Source organism: Phascolarctos cinereus, unplaced genomic scaffold (genome assembly GCF_003287225.1).
Source record: "Phascolarctos cinereus isolate Bilbo 61053 unplaced genomic scaffold, phaCin_HiC Scaffold_7;HRSCAF=346, whole genome shotgun sequence".
In the NCBI taxonomy this organism is placed as follows: Eukaryota; Metazoa; Chordata; class Mammalia; order Diprotodontia; family Phascolarctidae; genus Phascolarctos; species Phascolarctos cinereus.
Window position 1 is genome coordinate 112,018,943 of NW_027556180.1, and position 19,808 is coordinate 112,038,750.

The following is a 19,808-nucleotide window of genomic DNA, read 5'->3' on the forward strand; positions in this document are numbered from 1 at the left end:
ACAACATATCAAAATAAGTAAGAAATACACCAAATCAAACAAAGTAAATATCAACAATTAAAAGAGGAGAGGGAAAAGAAAACCCTCCCAAGTTAATCTCCATGATACAAGCAAATTATTATAAATACCAAGTAGTAGTATGGAAAGCAAAGTTGGCTCCTGGTATTTCTTACAAAATATCTAGAATTTCGAGGAATATAATGAAAAAGTAGGAATTAATAGACCCTAATCCTCTCAGATCTCAAGATACATTATTTTTTAAAATAAAGTAGTATAAGAAGTTTCAGTCCATATTAATGACATGGATGATACAGGGATTTGTTCCATGTATAATGACAAAAAATGTTCTATTTGGCAGTAGTACAAGAAAAACGTGTTCTGGGGTAGAACTGAAGGGGCATAAGAAAAGTGCATCTCAACCCATGTTCTCTCAGTTTTCCTTGTTTAGCTGTAAGGAAGCAGGGATACTTTTTTTTCTGGTTTTCTTTTAAAATTTACATACTAGTCATATTGTAAAAGAAAACAGACCACATAAAAAAATAAGAAAAATAAAGCAATATGTGTGTGTGTGTGTGTGTGTGTGTGTGTGTGTGTGTATACATATATAAATATGCTTCTATCTGTATTCAGACTCAATCGATTCTTTTTCTGGGGATGGATAGCATTCTTTATCATAAGTCCTTTATAGTTGTCCTGGATTATTGTATTGCTGAGAATAGCTAATTATTTCAGACCATCCTGTAACATTGCTGTCACTATGTACAATTTTCTCCTGGTTCTACTCACTTCACTTTGCATCAGTTCATTTAAGTCTTTCTAGATTTTTCTGAGAGCATCAAACTTATTATTTCTGAGAGCCCAATAGTATTCTATCACAATCATATGCTACAAATTGTTCAGCCATTTCTCAGTTGATGGGTAACCTCTCAATTTCTAATACTCTACTTACAGAAAAGAGCTGCTATAAATGATATTGCACATATAAGTCATTTTCCTTTTTTTGCCTTCTCTTTCGGGATATAGACCTAGTAGTGCTTATGGTTAGGTCAAAAGGTATACACAGTTTCATAACCCTTTTGGGCATAGTTCCCAATGTTTCCACATAAGAGTTGAATAAGTTCACAACTTCACTAACAATGCATTAATGTTTCAGTTTTCTCACATCCCCTCCAACATTTGTCATTTTACTTTTCTATCCTATTAGTCAATTTAATATATATGAGGTAGTACCTCATATTGTTTTAATTTGTATTTTTCTAATCAATAGTAATTTAGAGCATTTTCTCCTATGGCTATAGACAGCTTTGATTACTCCATCTGAAAAGGGACTGTTCATATAATTTTTTATCATTTATCAATTGAGGAATGGCTCTTATTCCCATAAATTTGACTCATTTCTCTATATATTTGAGAGATGAGGCCTTTATCAGAGAAACTTGCCTCAAAATTTCTTTCATAGTTGTAATTGCTAACTGTATTTCCCTCCATCCTATTTTTTTCCCTATGTATTTTATTCTCTCTCTCTCTCCTTTCACCCCATCCATCCTCAAAAATGTTTTGCTTCTGAATTCCACTTCCCCTAATTTGCTCTCCATTCTATGAGTACCCTCCACCTTCTCTTATGGCCTTCCCCTTCTACTTTCCTGTAGGTTAAGATAGATTTCTACACCCAATTAAGTGGGTATATTATTCCCTGTTTGAGCCAATTCCAATGAAAGTAAGGTTCAAGCATTTCCTGCCGCCTCCCCCAACATCAGCTCCACAGTAAAAGCTCTTTGATGCCTCTTATGTCAGATAATTTATCCCATTCTACCACTCCCCTTACCTTCCTCCCAGTGCATTCCTCTTTCTTACTCTTAATTTTTTTTAGATATCATGCCACGATATTCAACTCACACCTGTGTCCTTTGCCTATATATACTCCTTCTAATTGCCCTAATAATGAAAAAGTTCTTATGAGTTACAGGTATAATCTTCACATGTAAGAATGTAAACAGTTTAACCTTATTAAGTCCCTGATGATTTCCCTTCCTATTTACCTTTTTATGCTTCTCTTTAATATTGTATTTGAAAGTTAAATTTTTTCCAACTTGATAGTATTTTACTTTTTTTGTCTAATTACATGTAAAGATAGTTTTCAGTATTCACTTTTATAAGATTTTGAGTTCCAAATTTTTCTCCCTCCCTCTCTTCCCATCACCTCCTCCCAAGACAGCAAGTAATCTGATAGAGGTTATACATATAAAATCATATTAATTATATTTATACATTAGTCATGTTATGAAAGAAGAATCAGGACAAAAGGGGAAAACCATGAGAAAAAAAAGTGAAAATAGTACGCTTTGATCTGCATTCAGACACTATAGTTCTTTCTCTGGATGTGGATAGCTTTTACCATCATGAGTCTTTTAGAATTGTGTTGGATCATTATATTGCTGAGAAGAGCTAAGTCTATCATAGTTGATCATCACACAATGTTTCTTATTTCACTTTGCATTAGTTCATGTAAGCCTTTATAGGGTTTTTTTTTTTAAATCTGCCTGCTCAGCATTTCCTATAGTACAATAGTATTCCAGTATATTCATATACCACCACTTCTTCAGCCATTCCCCAATTGATGGGCATCCCCTCAATTTTTAATTCTTAGCCACCACACAAAAAGCTGCTATAAATATGTTTGTATGTGTAGGTTCTTTCCCCTTTTTATTACCTCTTTGGGATACAGATCTAATAGTGGTATTGCTGAATCAAAGGGTATACACAGTTTTATTGCCCTTTGGGCATAGCTCCAAATTCTATCCAGAATGGTTAGATCAGTTCACAACTCCACCAAAAATGCATTAGTGTCTCAATTTTCCCACATCTTCTCCAACATTTATTATTTTCCTTTTCTGTTATATCAGCCAATCTGATAGATGTAAAGTGGTACCTCAGAGTCGTTTTAATTTGCATTTCATTAATCAATAATGATTTAGGGCATTTTTATGACTATAGATAGCTTTTATTTTTTCATCTAAAAACTTCCTGTTAATGCAACCAATATTAAAAGGGAAGCAGAAAGCTGGAAAGCAATTATCATAGCCTGTGTCTGAGATAAAGACCTCATTTCTAAAATATAAGGAGAACTGAGTGAAACTGATAAGAATATGTCATTCCCCAATTGATAAATGTTCAAAAGATATAGACAGGCAGTTTTGAGATGAAGAAATTAAAGCCATCTTTAGTCATATGAAAAAAATGCTCTACATCACTATCGATTGGAGAAATGCAAATCAAAATGATTCTGAAGTGCCACAGCACACCTATCAGATTGGTTAACATGACCAAATGATAAATTTTGCAGGATAAATGAGAAAATTGGAACACTAATGCATTGTTGGAGTTATGAACTGATACAGCCATTCTGGAGAGCAATTTGGAACTATGACCAAAGGGCTATGAAACTCTTCATAGCCTTTGACCTAACAATACCACTTTAGGGTCTGTATCCCAAAGAGATCATAAAAGTCAGCAAAGGATATACATGTACAGAAATATTTATAGTAGCTGTTTTTGTGCAGTCAAAGAATTAGAAATTGAGGGGATGCTCATCAATTGGGGGATAGCTGAACAAGTTGTGGTATATGAATGTAATGAAATACTGATGTGTTATAAGAAATGATGAGCAGTCAGACTTCAGAAAAAGCCTGGAAAGACTCATATTAACTGATGCAGACTGAAATGAGCAAAACCCGGACAACACTGTACACAATAACAGACACATGGTGCAATGACTGACTTTTCTTAGCAAAACTAGGATCTAAGACAACTCCAAAAGACCCACGATGGAAAATGTTATCTATATCCAGAGAAAGAATATAGAAATCTGAATGCAGATGGAAACATACTATTTGCTATCCTTTCCTTTTGTTGTTTTCATTTATTTATTCTTTCTCATGGTTTCTCCCATTAGTTCCCATTCTTCTTTACATAATGACTAATATGAAAATATGTTTAATATGAATATATAAGTAAAGCCTATATCAGATTGCATGTCATCTTTTGGAGGGGGAAGGAGAGGAAGGGGGAGAAAATTTAAAACTCAAAATTTTATGTAAGAGAATGTAGAAAATTAAAAATAAATTAATTTTAAAATATAAATAAATAAAGAAAAACTGCCTATTGATTTCCTTTCACCATTTAACAATTGGGGAATGACTTGTATCCTTATAAATTTGACTCCATTCTCTATAAATTTTAGAAATGAGGCCTTTATCAGAGATACTGGCTGTAAAAATTGTTTCCCAGCTTTCTGCTTCCCTTCTAATCTTGGTTACATTTGCTTTGTTTGTGCAAAAAGTTTTTAATTTAATATAATCAACATTATCCATTTTGCATTTCATAATATTCTCTAACTCTTCTTTGGTCATAAATTATCCCATTCTCCATAGATGTGACAGGTGAACTATTCTTTACTCTCCTAATTTACCTATTTATCAACTTTTATGCCTAAACCATTTTGATCTTATCTTGGTATATGGAGTAAAATTTTGGTCTATGCCTAATGTTTTCCCAGAAGTTTTTATCAAATAACGAGTTCTTATCCCAGAACCTGGAGTCTTTGGGTTTATCAAATAGTAGATTACTATAGTCATTGACTATTGTGTCTCATGTACTTAACCTATTCCACTGACCCACACTCTATTTCTTATCCAGTAACAAATAGCTTTAATGATTGTCACTTTATAATATAGTTTTAGATCTGGTATGGCTAGGCCACCTTCCTTTGCATTTTTTTTCCATTAATTCCCTTGATATTCTTGACCCTTAGTTCTTCCAAATTAATTTTGTTACTATTTTTTTCTAGCTCTATCAAATAAATTTTTGGTGATTTGATTGGTACTGCATTGAATAAGTAAACTAATTTAGGTAGAATTGTCATTTTTATTATATAAGCTTGACCTACTCATGAGCAATTGGTATTATTCTAATTATTTCTATCTAACTTTATTTGCTTGAAAAGCATTTTGTAATTGTGTTCATATAGTTCCTGAGTTTGTCTTGGCAAGTAGATTTCTAAATATTTTATATTGTCTACAGTTATTTTAAATGGAATTTCTCTTTCTATCTTTTCTTTCTGAGCTTTGTTGGTAATATATACAAATTCTGATGATTAATATGGGATTATCTTATATTCTGCAACTTTGCTGAAATTGTTAATTATTTCAAATAGTTTTTTAGTTGGTTACCTAGAATTTTCTAAGTATACCATCATATCATCTGCAAGTGTTTCCTCATTGCCTATTCAATTTCTTTGAATTACTTTTTCTTCTCTTATGGCTAATGCTAACACTAACATTTTAATACATTATTGAATAACAGTGGTATTATGTACATCCTTATTTCATCCCTGATCTTATTGGGAAGACTTCTAGCTTGTCCCCATTACAAATAATGCTTCATGATGGTTTTAGATTAATACTGCTTATCATTTTAAGGAAAACTCCACTTATTCCTTTGTTTTCCAGTGTTTTAATAGAAATGTTTTCTATTTACTAGAAATGTTTTCTAGCGTTTTTGATAGAAATCGTTGCTGTATTTTGTCAAAAAGATTTTTCTGCATCTATTGAGATAATCATATGATTTCTGTTAGTTTCGTTACTGATTTGGTCAATTATGCTGATACTATCCCTAATATTTAACTGGCCCTGCATTCGTTTTTAAATTTCACCTGGTCACAATATATTAGCCCTGTGATAAATTGCTGTAATCTATTTGATAATATTATATGTAAATTTTTGCTTCAATATTCATTAGGGAAATTGGTCCATAATTTTCTTTCTCTGTTTTGGCTCTTCTCAGTTTAGTTATCAGCACCATACTTTGTCATAAAAGATTTTGGTAGGACTCCTTCTTTACCTATTTTCCAAATAGTTTATGTGGTATTAGAATTAATTTTTCATTAAATGTTTGGTATAGTTCACTTGTAAATTCATCTGGCCCTAGATATTTTTTCTTAGGGAATTCATTGGTGACTTGTTCATTTTTTTTTCCTAAAATGAGGTTAAGTATTTTAGTTCCTCTTCTGTTAATTTAGGCAATTTATATTTTTGTAAATATTTACCCATTTCACTTAGATTGTCAGATTTATTGGCATACAATTGGGCAAAATAGCTCCTAATTATTGCTTTAGTTTTCTCCTTATTGGTGGCGAATTCACCTTTTCATTTTTGACACTGGTTTGGTTTTCTTTTTTTTTTAAACCCAATTAACCAAATATTTGTCTAGTTTATTGTTTTTTTTCCATAAAACCAGCCCTTAGCTTTCTTAATTTCAATTTTATTAATCTTTCTTTTGATTTTAAGAAGTTCTAATTTGTTACTCAATTAGAGATTTTCAATTTGTTCCTTTTTTAGCTTTTGTAGCTGCATATCCAATTCATCAATCTCCTCTTTCTCTAATTTATTCATGTAAACATTAGAGATATAAAATGTCCCTAGGTACTACTTTAGCTCTATACCATAGATTTTGGTATGTTGTCTCATTATTGTCATTCCATTTGATGAAATTATTGCTTGTTTTTATGATTTGTTGTTTGACACACTCATTCTTTAGGATTAGATTATTTCATTCCCAATGAGTTTTTAGCCTATCTTTCTATGGACCTTTATTACACCGAAATTTTATTGCATCACAATCTGAAAAGGATGCATTTAACATTTCTGCCTTTCTTCATTTGATCATGAGGTTTTTTTATGCCTTATTGCATGGTCTATTTTTATGTAGCCTCCATGTACCACTGAGAAAAAGGTAAATTCCTTTCTATTCCTTTTCAAATTTCACCAGAAGTCTGTCATATCTAACTTCTCTAAAATTCTATTCACCTCCTTAGCTTCTTTCTTGCTTATTTTGTGGTTAGATTCAACTAGTTCTAAGAGGGGGAGTTTGAGGTCTCTCACTAATATAGTTTTGCTGTCTTTTTTTTTTCCCTGTAACCCACTTAACTTCTCTAAGAATTTGAATGCTATACCACTTGGTGTGTACATGTTTAGTATTGATATCATAAACATACATACATACACTTATACACAAACTTATATGTGTATATATATACATGCATACATACATACACACATAGATAAATACATATACATATACATATGCTTAGGTTTCTATAATTATACTCACAGATAGACATTTATATTCATATACATCTGTGTAACACTGTACTATACTGGTCTGTCCTCTGTTTCTCTTAGAGTGGATAATATCTTGCTTAATTAGTGCAAGCCTTTCTACATTTTTCCAAATCCACAAACTCATCATTTCTTACACCACAGCTATATTCCAAACTTATACTGTCTAGTTATTTTAAACAGTCTAAACAATATGGATTAATATGGCTGACACATAGTGTAGTTTCCCTATTTTTATCTTTTGATTAAATATATTTAGCTTCAACTTTGTGATCATGATCACTACCCCTGCTTTTTTTTCCTAATAAATTCTACTCCTGATATTTATTTAGTTTGTGTATCTCTTCTTTTCTGTCTCTCCTGACTCTTCTACTTTACTTCTCCCCACTACCTTGCCCTCCTATTTCTTACTCTACCCTCCTCAAAAGTTCCCTCTTTTATCCTCTCCCTCCCACCCTTTCCCCTTACTCTCTTCTTCTATCTGAATTTAGAATTCTTTTATAGCCTTGCAAATATGTTATTTCCTCTTTACCCTATACCTGTTAATCTAGACACTCTTCTATAGCTCCTCTTTGTCTTATTCCCTCACCCTCTTATTTCTTTATAAATTTAGAAGACTTTTATTCCCTTCTAAGTGTGTATATATCGTCCTGTCTTTAAGGAGTTGTTTTCTTCAGTGGATTTTTTCCCCAACTTGGACAATTGTATTTTTTAAGGAATTGTTTTCTTCAGTCAAATTTGGTCTTTCCTTTTCCTTTCAGACTACATACCATTCATTTCCCCCCAATATTTCTTCTACCTCTCTTATTTGACTTTTAAAATCCTTTTTGAGCTCTTCTAAGGAGGCTTTTTTGGGCTTGAGACCAATTCATATATCCCCTTTGAAGCTTATCATGTTGCATTTTGACATGGTTGTCCTCTTTTGATTTTGTGTTTGAATCTTCCCTGTCACCTTTCTATGATGATCAGGGCTTTTTTTTTTAAATTTCATCATTTTTAAAAGTAGAGCTCTGCTCCTTGGGAAAAAGAGGCACTGTCTCAAACTTCATGCACTTGGGGCCAGGGACCTGGTCCCTGGCTTTCTGCCCATGGGCCTGAGCTGCTGGCAGCTGGCCCACCATTCTGGGGTGGCCCAGCCTAGTCAGGCCTGTTGTACCCTGGGTTCTAGGGTTGGCAATTTGCCTGTTGCACTGGGGTTGGAGACCTCACAGCTAGTCTGCTGTGCCATTGAATTGCTAAGCCAGGACTGTGGGGCCTTGGCAGCGAATCTGTATTATGACTAAGAGCCTCCTTGCCTGTACACCACCTGTGCTGGGCTCTCCTCCCTTTTTACCCAAGCGAGACAGATCTTTCCTGAAGTCCTAAATTCTCTTGAGCCGCAACTGTGACAAGGTCTCCATCCCACTGTGGCTGCAAGCTTTGGCGTGCTAGTATTCCTCCTTGACCCAGGATTACAGCTTAGATCTAAGTATGGGCATGGCAACAGAATCCTGCCCCTAGTCCAACTGCTTTATAAAATATATTTGTTGCATGAGGAAATTGTTAATAGATTTTGAAAAAGTATTTTCACTAAAATGGTCAGGAAGATTTCATAGATTCCAAATTATCTATAACAGCAGAGTTTATGGTAGTAAAAAAAAAATCAAGTTAGTGCTCTTCAATTGTGAAATCACTGAATAAATTGTGTAGAATAAGAAATCATGAATATAAGAAATATGGTAAGAATCATATGAAATTATTTATATTGAAGAAATTATACAAAATTTATAAAATGATCATACTAATGTAAAGGAAAACAGTACTAAAAATATAAGAATGTAGATCAACATACTGGCCAATAATGATTCCAGAGGGCTAGTGATTAACATACTTCCTTCATCATGATAGAAAAATGGTAGCATATAAGAACAGTATGCCACATATCCTGTGAGATAACACTGATATATTGGATTGTTTTTGTTTGTTTGATTGTTTTATATACTTACATCTGCATTCAAAATCCATAGTTTTTTCTTTGGATGTGGATAGAATTTTCCATCAGGAGGCCTTTGGAGATGTCTTAGATCCTTGTATTGCTAAGAAGGTTTAAGTCTATCAGTTTTAGCAAACACACAGCATGGCTGTTACTGTGTACAACGTTCTCCTGATTCTGCTCACTTCAATCAACATCAGTCCATGCAAATCTTTCCAGGTTTTTCTGGTCTTCCTGCTCATCATTTCTTATAGCACAATGGTATTGCATTAAATTCATATACTACAATTTATTAAGCCATTCCCTAACTGATAGGCATCCTTTCAATTTCCAATTCTTTGCCACCACAAAAAGAGCTGCTGTGAATATTTTTGTACATGTGGGTCCTTTTCCCATTTGTATTATCTCTTTGGGTCACAGCCCTAGAAGTGCTATTGCTGGGTCAAAGGGTATGCACATTTCTATAGTCCTTTGGGCATAGTTCCAAATTGCTTTCTAGAATGGTTGGATCAGGTCACAACTCCACCAACAAGGCCTTAGTGTTCCAATTTTCCCACATCTGCAACATTTATCATTTTCCTGTTTTGTTATGTTGGCCAATCTGATAGGTATGATGTGGTACCTCAGAGTTGTTTTGATTTGCATTTCTCTAATCAATAGTGATTTAGAGCATTTTTCTTCATATGACTATAGATGGCTTTAATTTCTTCATCTGAGAACTGCCTATTCATATCCTTTGACCATTCATCAATTGAGAAATAACTTGTATTCTTATAAATTTGACTTAATTTTCCATATATTTTAGAAATTAGGCCACTATTAGAGAGACTGGTTATAAAAATTCTTTCTCAGTTTTCTACTTTCCTTCTAATCTTGGTTGCATTAGCTTTCTTTGTGCAAAAGCCTTTCAATTTAATGGAATCAAAGTTATCCATTTTGCATTTTATAATGTTCTCTATCTCCTGTTTGGTCATGAATTCTTCTGTTCTCCATAAATCTGATAGGTAAACTGTTCTTTGATCTCCCAGTTTGCTTACAGTATCAGCCTTTATATCTAAATCGTGAACCCATTTTGACTTTATTTTGGTATATGGTATGAGATTTTGGTATATGCTTGGTTTCTGCCATACTCTTTTCCAGTTTTCCCAGAAGTTTTGGTCAAATAGTGAGTTCTTATCGCAGTAGCTGGGGTCTTTGGGTTTATCAAATAGTAGATTAGTATAGTAATTGACTACTGTGTCTTGCATATTTACCTTATTCCACTGATCCATCACTCTATTTCTTAGTCAGTGCCAAGCAGTTTTGATGATTGCTGCTTTATAATACAATTTAATATCTGGAATGGCTAGGCCCCCTTCCCCTGCATTTCTTTTCATTAGTTCCATTAATATTGTGGAAATTTTGTTATTCCAAATGAATCTTGCTATTATTTTTTCTAACTCTATAAAATAATTTTTGGCAGTTTGATTGGTATGGCACTGAATAAGTAAATTAGCTTAGGCAGAATTGTCATTTTTTATTATATTAGCTCAACCTACCCATGAGCAACTGATGTTTTTCCAATTATTTAGATCTGACTTTATTTGTGTGAAAAGTTTTTTTTTTTTTTGCAATTATGTTTATATAGTTCTTGGGTTTGTTTTTAGTAGGTAGATTATTGGATTATTTTGATTAAATATTTTTTTCTTATACAAGTGATGAGTCCATGTGAAGAGGCATGGAATTGGGAAATGATGGTGATTTCAGAATAAAAAATGTATCATAACTATTTTGAGTGAAGCATAAGAAAGCTTTTGTGACTTATTGCAGAGTAAAGAAATTAGAATTACTGGATCATCATACATTGACTCTATTAATGTAACTTTAAAAAATCACTAAAGGAGAACTGACATCATAATAAGGAATACCTATAATTGGATCAAGAGGGCAGATTATGAAACAATCATCTTTTTTCCTGATAAAGAAATTAGGTAATATAAGTGGGTTTCATACATGGTCAGATGCATGGAGAAGTAGGTTTGGTTAGCTGTATTTTAAAACAGGTTTTAATGATATTTTCTGTTTCTTACATTATGATATTGTTATGAATATGAATATTATGATACATTATGAATCCTCCCTCTAGCCCTCCCTGAGATTATCCCATAAAATAGATAATATTTAATTTTAGAAAGGAAAGAAATAAATCAGCACGACTATTGATACATTGGAAAAGTCACAAAAACAAAACCAAACAAAAACATGTTCAAAGTGTAGACATTCTACCTCCACAAAGGGGTTGGTTAAAGATGTCTTCTTATATCTCTCTTCATTCAATTTCCATTGGATCTTTGGGAGTGTATGGGGTGTTTTGGGAAAACTAGTAGCTCTGGTGTGAAAACTTGTTGAGCCCTTTTCAGGGCTTAGACACCTTTGGTCACTACCTTTCACCAGCTCTCACCTGTGGTTCCAAGAAATTGTAGCTTGTACAGTAGTCATATCTTGGTAAAACCATCTTGGCAGATAGGCTGAACCAATCTGAGGGTAACTGACAGGCCTCAAACCCATCAGTGAGTTAGGGTAAAATCTATGAAGAAAGCATGTAAAGAATTCTCCTGGTAGAATGGCTGCTTGAAAACCAGCCGGTTGAAAATTTGTGTTAATAGCCATGAAAACATTTGTAGTAAGCACTGTGGAGTGCTTAGAGCTTGGTGAGACATTGGAGACACCAAAATCACTCACTGCATCCTGGGCTTTGTTAAATGTCTTAACTTTTTTCTTGCCACTGCACTTTTATGACTCTGGAAGAGAGAGTAAAGTTGCCTCAAGTAAATTCTTTTTTTATGCAAGTCAAGACATCACCCTGCGATACCATTGGTCCTCTTTGAAAATGAAGCACAAACATCCACAATTTCATACTTATAATATTGTTACATTTACATTTGGTATTCCTTTTTTTTTTTCCCTTTAGTATAATTGTAGTTACTGTGTATATTGTTTTCTTGATTCTGGTTACTTCACTATGAATCAATGCATAGAGAAACATTTCCATGTTTCTTCATATGCATCATACACATCATTTCTTACAAGATGTTAATATTCCATTACATTCATGTACTACAATTTGATCAGCCATTCCCCAAGGGCTTCTACTTTGACTCCAATTCTTAGCTATCAAAAAAAAATGCTGTTATAAATATTTTGGAGTATATGAGAACTATTGTTTTTCTTCTTGATGACTTTTGGGGGGTTATAAGCCAAGTAATGGAGTTCCTGGCTCAAAGGGTACGAATATTTTAGTTGCTTTATTTGCATAATTCTAAATTGCTTTCCAAAACCATTGTACCACTTCAAAGCTCTACCAACCATGGATTAGTGTGTCTATCTTCCTACAACCCCACCAATAAAGTATGGCCACTTTTTGTCATTGGAGGCAATTTGATGTAGGTGAGGTAAAATTTCAAGATTGTTTCAGCTTGCATTTCTCTTACTATTATTGATTTTGAAGAATTTTTAAATGAAATTGTGAATACTTTGCATTCTTTTGAGAACTATTTGGCCATATCATTTCATCATTTACTTATTATCTGTTACTCGTTTATTCATTACTTGTTTGTATGTCATTGATATCAAACTATTGTCAGAGAAATTTGATACAAGCTTATTTTTTTCCTGTTTGAACAATTTCCATTTTATCCTAGATGCATTAATGTTGTCTCTACAAGAAGCTCTTCACTTTCAGTTAATTAACACTATCTACTTTTTCTTTTGTAATTGTGCCTGTTTCTTCTTTGGTTGAGAGTACATCACCTATGCATATCTGTAAGAAGAATATTATCTGTTTCTCTTTTATTTTTTAAATTTTTTCTCTTTTATTTTAATGGTATGATCTTTAATATAATTTAACATATTGAGGTTTCTTTTCTATTTTTACAGTATGATCTTTAATATAATTTAACATATATTGAGGTATATGGCGCAAGTTGTTATTCTAAGCTAAATTTTTTCCGAACTCTTTCCAGTTTTCTTGGAAGTTTTTTTTTTTTTTAAAGGCTGCTCAAAGTTTATTAGTTTCCTTTGAGTACAAAGTAAACAAGTTACTGAGGCTGCTGGAAAGCACACAGGTGATTCAGATAGTAAAAAACAAACAAACAATAACTGTGGTTTCTTTTACTGTTTTTTGGTGTTTTGCTTTTGTTTTCCTTTAACACACACACACACACACACACACACACACGACACAACTACTTCTACGCTTAAGCAGCCTATTCTAAGGAAATAGGTGGGAGAAGGAAGGGGGGAGGGAGGGAAGGGGTAAATGGGCTCTGATCCCTAGCACACTTCAGAATGGGGTGGGGGGGTGGAACAGCAAGGAGGGTGCTGCTCATCATGCAGAAGGCCCAGTGCTGGTCTTGCTGGGCTCGCGGGCTCGCCCCTGAGCCAGGTCACAGGTGATCGTGCCATGAACAACCTGGAAAGTTCCTGAGTGCTCTGGGGATTCCAATACAGTTGTCATGAATGGATGACTCGACTTCCCGAAGAAGAAGCTTGCCCACCAGTGGCCTGGGTCTGATTTGGGAAGCCCAGGATGATGAAGGATCACTTCCCTAGAATACTCAGCACTTCCACGGGAGCTGTTGCCGGAAGCGGAACCCAGACGCTTTCGGCAGTAGTCATGGGTTCATGGGTTGCTACGAGTGAACCGTTGGACGGGATTGCTGCCATGTTGCTTGTTCTTATTGTGATGATGTAAACCTTAGTGGCGGCTCCCGAGAAGCCCGTCAGACAGTGGGCTGCGGCGGATCATGGGGGGGGGGGGCTCGGGGAAGGGGCGCTAGGCCACAGAGCCCATTTGTAAAGGAGATCACGGGAGGATACTCCACTGCAACGAAAATGCGAAAGTTCTTTGGGTTTTGCAAGTTTGTTTGTTTGTTGTTGTTGTTATTTAAAATCAAATAAGTAGTTTTTCCTTAGTTAACTTGTTTTCCATTTTGTCAAACATTGAATTATTGAGTTTTATTGTTTCTGAATCTCTCTTGTCTAATCTGTTACATTGATCTATCTCTTTATTCTTTGCCTAAACCAGGTAGTTTTAACGACTGCTGATTAATTCATTCATGCGGATTCATTAATTAATGACTGTTCAGTTTAAGGTCAGTAGTGCTATTCTCTCCTTTGTCATTACTTCCTTACATCATTTCCTTTGATATTCTATAATAATTTTACAAATACATTTTATTATTTTATTAAACTCTGTAAAGTACTTCTTTGTTAATTTGATTGCTGTAGCATTAAAAGGGTAAATTAATTGTGGTGGTATCATCACTTTTATTATATTGGAACAACCTAGCCATGAACACTTTCTTCACCTGTTTACATTCTTTATTTCTTTGAGGTGTTCCATGTAGTTGAATTTGTACAAGTCTCTATCATGCTTTGGGAGGTGGACTCCAAGTATTTTATGCAATTTTAGCTAACTGAAATGATATTTCCTTTTCTATTATTGCTTCTTGTGTTTTTTGTTATTATTGTGTGGAAATGATGCTGATATGTGAGGATTTATTTTTCAGCCTGCAACTTTACTGAAGCTATTGTCTCAGTCTGCATCTTTATTGATTCTCAGGGGTTTTATAAGTAATTATCATATTCTAAGCAAAAATGGATGTTTTTATCTCCTCTTTACCTATCATTATTCTTTTAATTCTTTCTCCTCTCTTACTGCTATGTCTAGCATTGACGGAATTATATATAACAATATTATCAATAGTGGGCATTTTTGCTTCACTCCCATATTTATTGAAAAAGTTTCTAGTGAATTCCCATTGCATATGATGCTTGCTCTCAGTTTTAGATGGATGATTTTGATGATTTTTAAAGTTCTTTCTTTGCCTATGCTTCATAAGGCTTTTTATAATAAAAAAGTATTGCATTTTGTCAAAGGCTTTTATTATCTATTGAGATGATCATGTGACTTTGGATACTTTGGTTTGTAATATTGATTGCTTTCCTATGAAATCATCTTAACATCTCTAGTATAAATCCCACTTGATCAAAACGAATAATTTCTTGGATAAAACACTGTTGCGTGTTTGAAAGGATTTTGTTTAAAACATTTGAATCAATGTTCATTAATGAAACTGGCCTATAGTTTTCTTTTTGTGTTTCATCGTTTTCTGATTTATCTATTAGGAATATATTAGCCTCATTAAAAAAAAGATTTTGATATGGTGCTTTCTTTCACAGTTTTTAAGAATAATTGTAAAATATGGTTACTAATTGTTCTTTCAGAGTTTGATGGAATTCTCCTGTGAATCCATCAGGTCCAGGTTTTGTTTGTTTGTTTGTTTTGGTAGTTCCTCTATGGATACATGTATTTCTTTTTCTGGTATCAAATTATTTAAGATCTGTATATGATCTGATAGATTGAGTATTTTGTACTTTTAAGATGTTCTATTTCTTTTGTGTTTTTTACACAAAAGCATATAGCATATGACTGTGTATAAATGTTCTGATTATTGTTTTTTTAATTCTTCTGGTTATACTGTGATGTCACCTTGCTTATTTGGCATTTAATTGATTTAATTTTCTGCATTCTCATTTTAGTCAGATTAGCTAAGTGTTTATCAATTTGATTAATCTATTTAAAGAACTAGCTTTTAGTTATTTTATCATTTGTATGCTTTTTCTATTTTATCTATTTTCTCTCTAATTTTTAAATACTTCCTATTTTTCTCTATATTCTCTTTTTCCTCTTTAAATATTTCCTCTATTCCTCTATTTCTCTCTTTTCTCTATTTCTGTTTGTTTTTTTATTTTTTAAATGAATAGTAATTTCATTAATCTTCTCTTTGTTTTATTAACATATGATTATTAAGATATGATTTTCTACCTGAGGACTGTTTTAGCTGTATCCCAGAAATTTTGCATGCTATTTCATTGTTATCATTTTCTTTTGCATTTTACTCACTTGTTATTTAAGATTCCATTATTAAGTCTCCATTTCATTCTATGTATTTTGTTTCTGGAGCTTGAATTAATTTTTATTCTTATTACATTTGATCTAGAAAGGTTATATTGATTATTTCTGCCTTTTTTCATTTGTTCACAATATCTCTGTGCTATAGAGCATTGTCAAAAGTTCCCAAGTGTTGCAGAGAATGTATATTCTTTTGCTTTTACAGTATGTGCCATAAGTTGGGGGTTTTTAGTCTTATTTCTCCAAAAAATTATTCATTTCCATATTTTCTCTTTTCTTTATCTTTCTGATTGACTTCCAAAATAGATAGAGAGATGTTAAAATGTTTTGTAACTTTTGCATTGCTGCCTATGTCTTCTTGAAGCTCAGATAGTGTTTCCTTTATGAATTTTGATGCTAAGGCATCTGGAGCACATAGGCATTACTGATATTAGTTAGTTTTCTATGGTTTCAGCATAATATAGTTTCCTTGTTTATCCATTTTTATGTTATGAATGTTTTTGCTTTATTTCATAGCCTGATGGCAACTTCTCATTTTTTAGATTCACTTGATGCATAGTAATTTTTTCCATCCTCTCAATCTAATTTTGTGTATATCTTTTTAAAAAAGTTTTTGCAAGCATTTTGTTTTCTTATTCAATCCGTAACTTCTTTTCATTTTATTGGATTATTTAATCTATTCACATTTAAAGTTATGCTAAATTTCTCTTTTCCTGTATTTATCTCTAAAGTGTTTTTTTAAGTTATGATTTTTCTCTTTTCTTGTGTAAACAGCATTATGTTCCTTCAGTAATTTTACTTTAATCTTTTTTTAAGGTAACCCTGTTTCCACTGGCTCCCTTCCTCTCCCCTTTGATTCTTTCTTTTCATTTGTTATCCTTTTCTCTTTAGGGTTTAATTTATTTGTTCCTCTCTTTTGACTTTTTCTGTATATATATTTCTTCTCCCTTTTTTCCTTTCACTCATGTAGATTCTCCCTCTTCTCCCCTCCAGCTAGTCCTGTTCACTAGGGTTTATTTAATTTAATTCTTGTGCCCCTTTCCCCCCCAAAAAAAAAATTCTCTATCTTCATTATTCATTTTCTCTTTCTGTTTAGACACTCATTCTCTAATTTGTGACACCTATAATCACCTAATCTCTCTCTTTTATCTATAAGCTTTATACAATCAAAGCTACCAAGGCAGCCATTCTAGACTCTGCTCTCTATGTGCTTTCTGCCGATGCCTTGTAAGGCTTCCTTAACCCACTTTTCATTGTGCCTTGCTCTTAGAACCATGCTAATTACTGTAGGTGTCAGAGGGAACATTGTCCCATGGTAGGGCATCTTTCACCCTCTTTACCAACCACAATGATCTATATCATCTCTTGTTTATCTATTTCCCCCTACATTTGCCTGGAATTTCCTTCCTGTGTCTATGCTCCCCCCTTTTTCCAGATTCCACTTTTTGGTTCCACCTCCCCCCTTCCCTGGACAAGTAGACTTTTTAGGCAGCAAATACCACAATCCTTATCCAATGTAAGGTTTTCATCTCCCTTCACCCATCGGATCATTCATTGGTAAAACCCCTTTCTTACCTGCAAAGTAAGGCTTCCTGTCTTTCACCTACCTTTTCCTCTCCCTCACTCCTCTGTAGATTTTTATCTTTCTGAGACAACAAATGTCACCCTCTCCTCATTGCTAGCTTTTGATTTGATGCCAAGATATTACTCACTTCTTTCTATCACTTTTCTCCCATCTTCCTCCTTTCATGCACCCTCTATGTAGCAAAGAAACATTCATCTTAAAGCAGGGTGTAGCCTGGCATTGTCCAAAATAACCCCTGTCCTCCTCTTCATGTCACCTCTGTCAAATGTTCACTTTCACTCCTGTTTCCTTGTGTACATTTAGAAAGAATTCTCTTACTGGTCTTTCTGTTGTCACTCTGTTAATGTTGATGTCTGCAATGTTTTGATCTTACAATTCTATTGTTTGAGGGTGTTTGAGAAGCAAATAATCTCTTCAGTTTAGTTTTCTTTCTAAAAATGTTTCAAACTCTTCCTCATTATTGAATGAACATCTTTTGTCATATACGGTTAAACTCTGATTTGCAGGATAAATCACCCTTGGCTGCATCCTCTACTCCAGTGTTCTTCAGAACACATTGTTCCATTCCCTCTTCATTTTCTAGCGGGTTCAGAACAGTCTTGTGTTATTCAAATATCCTTGTTTTTTTGCATTTGGAGGCTTTTTTCCTGGTGTCTTTCAAAACTTAGAATTGAGTTGCTAAGTTTAACACTATGTGTCTTGGAGTTTGCAGTCTTAAGTTTCTTTCTTTCTTTGCTTTCTTGCTTTCTTTTTCTTTCTTTTTCTTCCTTCCTTCCTTTGTTTCGTCCTTCCTTCTTTATTTCCTTCCTTCCTTCCTTTCTTTCTCTTCTGTCCTTCTTTTCTTTTAAACCACTCAGGAACAATGTGTTGTGCTATCGTGTTCTCTTAAAATTACAATGGTTCTCTATCTCATCAAAATTTAGATCATTTTCCTTTATTTTGCAATATTTATTTACAGGTGCCTTAAATTGTTTCTTGAATCTTGAGTCCATATTTCCTCTCTTACTGTTTTTCCTGCCAGTTCATCTGTTTCCTTTTTTTTCCTGCTGATTTATCTGTGTTTAAGATCTTTGAGTTTTCTTCCTGTAATCTTCGGCACTTTCAGTCCTATCCCCAACCTCAATTTCCTTTGTCACTTCCCAATTACCTGCCTTTAATTGTGGTTTCTTTGGGGGACTAAATCTCAAAGCATCTCAGCCTCCTTCTATACTAGATAATTCGTGGTTCATGACTCTAATCTCTGTCCCAATTGACTTTTGGGTGATTAGAAATGGTTCCAGCTGATTCTGTACTCTTTCTCTCAGTCTTGATAGAGTGTTGCACAGCTACTCACGTGCATGGTATCCTATCCTGGTGACCTGTCCCACTCCCTCTATTCCTTAATTCTCAGAGCTTGCTGACACTAACAGTCCAGAGCTTGTTTCACCCCATAAAAACATTTCAGAGTTCTGCAGTGCTGTTGCTTCAGGATTTAGCTTCTGCAATCTTTTGCTCTTGAAGAGTTGTGGCCAAGATGGCTGTCTACGCCCAAGGAAACTTCCACAGCTTAGAGACAGGATCTCTAAGGTAATGGAAAGAGGGAGGTTGGAATGGGGTGCAAGACTGTGTTTTGATAAAAGCCTGTGTTGTGTCCTTGGGTCTGCTAGTGTAGCCTCATTGGTCCTACTAGTTCCTTTTATCTTGGGGTGGGAAGGGGTTAGAAGTTATTGAGTGAGCTCAGGGTCAGCTGAGTTGTTCTGTTTTTGGATTCTGAGTGTACTAGACCATGGAAAAAGCTGAATTTGTTTTATCTGTTGTTAATAATTTCTATTTTGGAGAGATTTGAGAGGTCATGGGGATCAGAGAAAATATCTAGTCTGCCATTTTGTTTATTCTGATTACTCATTTTCCTGTATCATCAGGAAGGGTTCTATGGGAGACAATTTTATCAATAAAATTTAAAAAGAAAAAAAAAATAGGGGTATTCAGTAACTTGAGCCATTAGTAAATGTATCTCTAAGGATTATTTTGCCTTGAACTCATTAAGTTTATTTTAGAATTTGTTTCAAACTTGTTCCATTTATCCTTTCTATATCAACCCTAATGCTATTTCTTTCAAATAGACATAATGTTTGAGTTCTT

At 33.9% G+C, this 19,808-nt stretch overlaps 1 pseudogene; it reads right to left on the reverse strand.

The window, feature by feature from the left end:
- Window positions 1–13,498: 13,498 nt before the first annotated feature.
- Window positions 13,499–13,900, reverse strand: LOC144454825 (pancreatic progenitor cell differentiation and proliferation factor pseudogene; annotated as a pseudogene).
- Between the last annotated feature and the right edge of the window lie 5,908 nt (window positions 13,901–19,808).